Below are 8,260 nucleotides of genomic sequence, written 5' to 3'. Positions count from 1 at the left end.
ACTTCCCCCCCTCCACCCCCATCACATCTCAAGTCTTCAGAACAAGTTGAAAAGTAGGTCCTCCTAAGGAAGAGGCTAAAGCAGCTTGCTAGGTAGACTCGGCACTGCTGCGTTGCATGAGATCACAACAAATTAAAACAGTATTCGGGGGCCAAGCCAATCTAACACCACAGTGTAATATGCTGTGTGATATGCTCCAAGAAAATACACAAGTGGACCTGGAGTCAGGAAGACCTAAGTTTGAATCCTCTTGAACATTTCCGAGCTGTGTGGCCCGAGGCAATATCTCTAATGTCATAATGTTTCAGCCCCAGTTTCCTCCTCTGTAATATGGGGATAATTACAGCGTCTACTTCCCTGACTTGTTGTGAAGGATTAAACGAGATAATAATTGTGAAATGCCACACAAACCTTAAAGCTTTCCATCTATGCTAGTTATTATTATTATTATTGTTATTATCTCATCAAGCAGCATATTGACAATTGATGCCCAGGCCCCTGATGTTTTTATTTATTATGAAGGCTATTTTGATGAAGCGACATTTAAAATTCCAAAGATACATGAGATGCCTGAAAATATGACACATAGACAATTTTGTTGAGAATTCGATAATAACCAACCCCAAAGACGGGGCTATTCAGCCAAGCTGGTCACAAACAGCGGAGAATCTCAGGAGACATGTAGTCCAATGCACACTTGACCGAGAATCTCCCGGGAACACATGATTTGGACTGAGCCAGAGCACCAAACCTCACTGAGGAGAAGAGCTGAGTCTGAATCCCACCTCAGATGCTTCCTAGCCATGAGAGCTTTGAGAATCGCCTAACCTCTCCTCTTAAAATGGGGCAAATACTAACTAGTCCCTACCCTCGCAGGGCTGGTGCCTGGATCAAATAAGAGCACGTTGCAATCTTAAAGTGCCATAGAGATGATCATCATTATTATTGCTCTTTTACAAGAGGCAGTGAGGGTGACGTGGCAGATCGTGAGTCAGCCTTGAAGCCAGGAAAACCTGGGCAAATCACCAAATCTCTCTGATGCCCAAACCTGCCTCAGCAAAGAGAGCTTCCTCACCTGGGAGTTCCTCGTACTAATAAAATCACAGTCCGCTCCCAATTTCCCCTTTTTACTTCCACTAACTATGCCTAGTTCTTTGGGAACCACAAAGAACAAGTCTAACCTGTCATGTCATATCCTCAATATGGACCTTGATTTCACTAATTCGGGAGCTCCTTCCAACAGTGCAGACTGCCACCCATCCCTGCGCACATCTTATTCATGCTCTGTCCCAGATCCCCCACAGTGGCTTCATCCAATGTGTTGGAGCCCTTCCTTGATTTCCTCTGACATTGTGAGGGAACCAGCGGAGCACACTGGCTGTCCACCCAGAATCCCTTGCTCTTGCCACATACCCAGCCCATCTTTTCCTTCTGTCATACAACTCACTAGTGACATCATTTACTCCTGTTCTTTGGAGTTTCTCATTGGTTACGTTAGAGCCTCCTCATTGCTGCCATGTTCCTTTCCATTGCCCTCAGTGTGGTGCTCATCTTTAGTTCTTGGCTTTGGTGTTCTAGGTCTCAATGCCATACAGCAATCCTGGTAAAAAAAACATTTATATTGAAAATATCTATCGTTATGAGAAGCTTGGGGTTGGTAAAAGTGCTTTGCAATTTCCCAAAAGGAATCTAGCCCTCTCTCTTCCTCCTTTTCAACTCTGGGCTCAGTTCCTTGTCCATATACCATGTCTGCCACATAGATACCCACTTTTGAACACATTCTGTTAGCTGTCTATTCAGATACGTGTTGAAATTTGGGCAACAGACATTCTTCATCTTTTTGATCTTTCCTGTGTGACTAGATGGGCCAGACTCTTTGGAGTGAGTTCAAATATCTTCCAGAAGGCTCTGCCATGTCTTGGGGTTTGATGAAGCCAACACAACTTCATCCATGAAGTGGAGCATCTGGAGTAGCTCCTCATCTACTCTAAATCTGTCCTCAACATGGATTATTTAGCACTGCATCTCCCCCATCACGGTGGCAAACATTTCAGGTAAGAATACATATCTGTTTTTATGTTTCCCTCAACACTTATTATCAGAGGGACATTGAACAGCAGTTGTTACAGCTTCTGAGAGATCTCAAAAGATCATGACGTATGGATGGGAGGCACATCATTGTAAGAGAACCTATAAGATGGGGGCTTGCTTTGCCAAGTTGAATGCTTTTCCCTCCATAATCAACAAACCATGAGCACAATGGGATCTGATGTTTTCTACATCTTTAACTCAACTGTGAGATGGTGAAGATATTGTCCATTGTCAAAAATCATTTGCAAAATCCTTCCTGTCCTCTACCAATATCCTCATGGATATTGTACAGATAGCCCTCATAAACGTTTGGTATAGAGGAGAGAGTCAATGTATAGGTTGGTAGTTGCTCTTTTTGATATCAACAAGGTCTGAGGTTGCCTCCACCCACCCACACACACCTCTGGCACCTTCTTTTCCTTTAGATACTTTGTAAATTGGTCTCTCAATGCCTCAATAGTTGTGTTGCTTCCAGCAGCAGTCTCCTCCCTTTATATTTAGTTCATTCCAGCTGCTCTTCATACCTCTGTTCTCTTTCCTACCACATCTCCTTCTTGTGTAAGAACCTCAAGGGACGGTGGTGGTTCCACCGTCCTTGATGGAGAAAACAGTCTGTTGTGATCATTTTTGCAGGTCTTTTCCATTTTTCTTCTATTTGTAGTCCTCTCTTTTAATTCTCGAATACCCTTGGGATGACTTGGCTTAGTTGAATATCTCGGCTATTTCACCAAGCTTCCTTTAGACAGGTTTTCCCATAGTTTTGCCCTCTGGGGTGAAGCAGAATAACCCTAATCTTTTATGTCATTTACACACTTGAAGACAGTTACCATGACACTCTCAAGTCTCATATCCAGGCTACTCAGCCCCAGTTCAATCAACTGATCCTCATGTCAGGCCTTTCACCACTGCCCTCTCTGGAAACTCTCCAGTCCACCAATGGCCTTCCTAAAATGTGGTACCCAGAACTAAACACAGTATTCTAGATGGGGTCTGACCAGGTAAGAGTACAGTCGTATTATCACCTCCTAAGAACTGGGAGCTTTGTGTCTCAGGGCAGCCCAAATCTGCAGATTTTTTAGACTAAGTGCAGTCTGGCCACATGTTCCCTCTCTGGTATTTGTGAAGCTGATTTTTAAAATCCAAGGATTAGATAGATGTTCATCTCTAAAGGTCTTCTTCACAGAATGGCCTAATATTCCACTTGACTTGCTTGCCATGAGGAGAGATATGGCAACCACAGGTAACACAAGTTTAGAATATACACTAATCTGTAAAAACTTTACAGAGGAGGATGGTGAAAGGTTATGAACAGCACTGTGGTGGCTCTGACAATCTGTTTTGCTTAAGTGGTTTTCTCATTATAAGGGAAAGAACAACTGAAAAGTAACACTGGAGTAAAAAAGGAAAAGCAGCAGTATAACATGAAAGAAAAGGGAAGGAAAGAAGGAAGGAAGAAAAGAAGGGAGGAAGGAAAAAAGGAAGGAAGGAAGGAAGGAAGGAAGGAAGGAAGGAAGGAAGGAAGGAAGGAAGGAAGGAAGGAAGGAAGGAAGGAAGAAGAGGAGGAAGAGATAGAAGAAGGGAGGGAGGGAGGAAAGACAGAAAGAAGGAAAGGAAGAAGGAGAGAAGGAAAGAAGACCTAGGCTGGAATGCCAGTCCTGCTATCACTCTCCGTATAACCTTGGACAAGTCATTTGTCATTGTTGCCCTTTGGTTTTCTCATCTGCATAATCAGGGATTAAACTTGGTTATCTCTAAGCACCTTTCAAGCCCTGACATTTTGGTCTGGCAGAAAAAACACTGGATTTAGAGTCAGCGAGTCTAAATTTAAATGTCTGCTCTGCTCCTCACTCCCTGTAAGGTCTCAGTTTCCTCACCTGTAAAAAGATGGGGTTGGATAACTGACTTCCAAGGTGCTTTGACACTGGTGTGGATTAGCCCTTTAGGGCCACGAGGGGGCGACGGTGCAGTAGTTATGCATGACGGGCGTCCCAGTCAGTGACAGGCTGAAATGCACCTTAAACAGGGATTCCCTGCCTCTGCTCCCTGGGGTCTAGGATTCCTTCCTAGGATCATACACTGAGAGGCTGAGTTAAGAAGGAACCTCTTGTGACCCCCTTCCTGGAGCAGTCCTGAGTGCAGTGAATAGCTTGGCCACAGCCCCCCCAGACATGGGCAATCATTGCATTGCTGTCCAATCCTATTGTTACCTTACACTCAGATACCACAATTGGGAAGATCAACAGTGGTCTAAGAAGAGACAATAAAAACAAGCAAACCCTCCATGACCGTGTGGTGGGGGTGAGGGTGGGGACGGGCAGAATGGGGGGGGGGGGCAGGACTCTTTCTGGTCCTAGGAACAGAGCCTATAAAACGCCCACCCCAGCAAGCAGTGCTGACAATGGCAGACAGAGAGTTATTGATCAGCTCTGGCCTGGAAAAGGAATTATGAGCCTGGCCTTCCTGCCTACAGATTAGTGATGATTCAATTAAACAGAGAGCGGGCCTCGTTTTCAAGTCCATCCACTTCTCCTTGGCAGACCCGTCCTTGGGCATGGAGAGATGACGGCAGCTGAATACAAATTAAGGGCAGCCACCATCCCCAGGAAGCACACACTTATTTAAAGGACAGAAGAGACATGGGCTTTTTTAGCTCAAAGGACAAAAAGTCTGCACAAGAGCAGGAAGAATGTTGGAATAATGAGACATGCTGTATCAATCCAAGGATTTAACATCTAGCAGCATCTCCAAGTTTTCACCACAGCTCTGGGAAGTAGACAGTGCAAGTATTCAAAGGTAGGTAGGCGGTACAAAAGTTACAGCACCAGGCTCAAAGGCAGGAAGGGTTGAGTTAAAATTCAGCCTCAGGGGGCAGCTCGATGGAGCAGTAGATAAGGCACCAGCCCTGGATTCAGGAGGACCTGAGTTCAAATCCAGCCTCAGACACTTGACACTTACTAGCTGTGTGACCCTGGGCAAGTCACTTAATCCTAATTGCCCTGTCCTCTGATGTCCCCCCCTCCCCCATTCAGCCTCAGCTATTCACTCACTGGGCAAGTCACTTAACTTTTCTCAGCCTCAGTTTCCTTATCTGTAAAATGGGGGTGATTATAATAGCACCTATCATAGGGTTTTATAACAATTAAATGAGATAATATGTATAGAACACTTTGTAAAACTTAAAGCATTAATTAAACACTATTAATATTGTTGTTGTTGTTGTTGTTATTGTCTCTGTTTTATACATGAGCGATCAGAGACTAAGGAGGTGAGGTGATTTTCTGCCCCTCACAGCCAGTAAATGGCAGATGTAGGATGAAAATCCAGGTCTTCTGACTTCAAGGCCAAGTTTCTTTCCTAAACCACGCTGCTCAATTTCCCCAGTTGTGTCCTGGAGGATGCTCCCTCTTCTCTCTCTCTCTCTCTCTCTCAAATGGAGCAATGAGGGTTAATTGACTTGCCCAGGGTCACACAGCTAGTAAGTGTCAAGTGTCTGAGGCTAGATTTGAACTCAGGTCCTCCTGAATCCAGGGAGGATGCTTTATCCCCGTCTTTTCTCTTTATAGATTTTCCAGAGCAATCAAAGTGTGACCTGGACCTGGACCAGCTCCAGGTTAGAGGATCCCAAAGAGATTAACTAGCGTAGAGGACATTCTGGAAGGTTCAACCCTTGCCCAGCAGTCTTGGGGTCATCACAGGGGCCTTGCACCTAACTGAGCCAGTAAATGGCTCCTGAAGAAGGTGGGATTTGAGTCATCAACACATCTTTCCTTCTTCCTTCCCCTCAACTGGATCCTCACTGCTTGGAGGCCACCCTAACCTTGCCTTAGGCACTCACTCTCCCACCCTCCACAGAGGCTCTTCCAAACCTTCCCTGGCTCCCCTCCCCCTCCTCAGTCAGCTGAGAACCGGCCTCCTGTTGTACAGAAGGTTTGCGGTGAGCTTCTCTCCTCTTCCTTGTCGCACATCCCTGGGAAGCCTTCAGCCACTGTCCTCTCCTTCACCCATTGTGAATGATGAAGTGGCCTTTCTCCTCACCAAGGCCGACCCTTCTTCTTGCTCAAAGGATCCCATCTCCTCTAACAGACTGTTCTCCTCTGTCATCCCCTCTCTCTCTCTCAATTATTTTCAGTCTCTCCCTCTCCTGGCTCCTTCCCTACTGCCTCCAAACAGGCCCATGTCTCTCCCATCCTGGAAGAGCCCTCTTTGGCTCCTTCCATCCCCACTAACTGTTGTCCTATACCTCTTCTCTGCGGACGTCTAAACTCAAATCTCCAGCTGCCTTTCTGACATCTTGAGCTGGTTGTCCAGCAGACATCTTAAACGCGACATATCCAAAACAGAACTTCTTCTCTTTTCTCCTACCTTCCCCATCACTTTAGAGGGCAACGCCAGCCTCCCAGGCCCTCAGGTTCACAACCTAGGAGTCATCCTGGACTCCTCACTCTCTCTAATTCCCCATCTCCAATACCTTGCCAAGGAGAGTGCCCCGGGAGACGCCTACAGTTAGGAGGTATGATCTGGACCAACGCGCAGCCTCGGGGGCTAAGAAGAAGTGGTCAGCTAGGTGCTCACAGGTCCATGCAAAGGGGTGTGCCTTGGTAAGAAGAAGGGGCCATCTTATCATATGAGTGTTGGATAAAGGAGGAGATACCAAGGGAAGATATCAGTGATCTGAGGTTTGGAAGAGGGAATAAGGGAAAGCTCTCAGCAAATGGCCACTTTTTTCAATCTGAGAGGGTGGAAAGAGAGAGCCAGGTCTCAGTGAGGGACAGAAGAGGAAGAGTGAAAAAGGAAAAGGTTTTGGATAAATGCAAGTGTGTTAAGTATGGAGAGGCATTCCAGAGGGCACAGGGCATCTGGAGTAGGACATGGGGCTGGGCAGAGGTCAGAGCCGAGGAGGATGAGGAATGGGGTTGGTACAATGACAGCCAGAGGCTCTGAATCACTGGGATGGAGAGAGGATGATAGAAGGGGAACTACACTAGCCATTGAGGAATAAGTTTGTAAGATGAGCAGTGGCTACCACTGAAGGAAGCAGGTAGACACCCAGCCTTATGGCAGGTAGTGAGTTCCACAAGGCCCAGGAGGTCTGACTCACCACAGGTAGGAGCAGGTGAAGATACAGCTTGGGGAGTTCAGACAAGAGGCAGGACCTGGCAGTTTAATGTTTATCTGATCCTGGGACAACCTTTGGAGCACCAGAGAAAGAAAAGACAGAGACCTGAGGCCTGGCTCCAGAGCTGTTGAAGGGACGGCTCTTTGAAGGGAAGTCTCAAGAAGGAAGCCACAGTCAGATGGTCTGGATCCAGTGTGATCGTGAGGCCAACAAGCCACAACTGGCCTACCTTGGGGCTGAAAGCAGAGGTTACAGACCACAGAGCTGGGTCCACGTCTAAGGCAAGACTCTCTGGGATGTCTCAGGAAAGAAGTTGTCACAGGCAGGTGACCTAGATGGAGGTTGATAGGGTGCTCCCTAGAAGTCTCAGGGGATAATGTTCCTACGTGACTCTTGTCCATGTTTTTCTTTAAGTTTGCCTCATGGAGTCCATCCAATATGCTGGGGACCTTGCTGGACACCTTGTATTTTACTTTGTATATAATTTATATGTGGATGTGTTGTCTACCTTGAGGGCAGAAATGATTCCATTTTGTCTGTATCTCCAGCATCCCCAAATAGTGCCCACCATAAAGTTGGCACTTAAGAAATCCTTGGTGACTGATTGATTAGAAGAATATTCAAAAAATCAGAAAAAAGGGGGCAGCTAGGTGGTACAGTAGATAAAGTACTGGCCCTGGTTTCAGGAGGACCTGAGTTCAAATCCAGCCTCAGACACTTGACACTTAGTAGCTGTGTGACCCTGGGAAAGTCACTTAACCCTCACTGCCCTGCCAAAAAAAAAATCAGAAAAAAAAGAAATATTGATATATTGACTTACAAAGTTTCATTTTAAAAAGAAATTGAAATGTTGATTTACATCGTTTAATTTGCACATTCTCATGAAGATTCATGGATTGGTGCTGGTTCTCCTTCAGATTCAGGTAAGCTGGAATACTGCCATCATCTTTACTGGCCTCGTCCCAGGGCCCTGGAGTGAAGGTGATGAAAATGTCTCCCATCTGGGACTTGGGTGGAGAAGGAGGTTTAAGGATAAGGAGAAAAAAGGAACTA

The sequence above is a fragment of the Dromiciops gliroides genome, chromosome 5, assembly GCF_019393635.1.
Source record: "Dromiciops gliroides isolate mDroGli1 chromosome 5, mDroGli1.pri, whole genome shotgun sequence".
Taxonomy (NCBI): domain Eukaryota; kingdom Metazoa; phylum Chordata; class Mammalia; order Microbiotheria; family Microbiotheriidae; genus Dromiciops; species Dromiciops gliroides.
Note: the sequence above shows the minus strand (reverse complement) of the source record.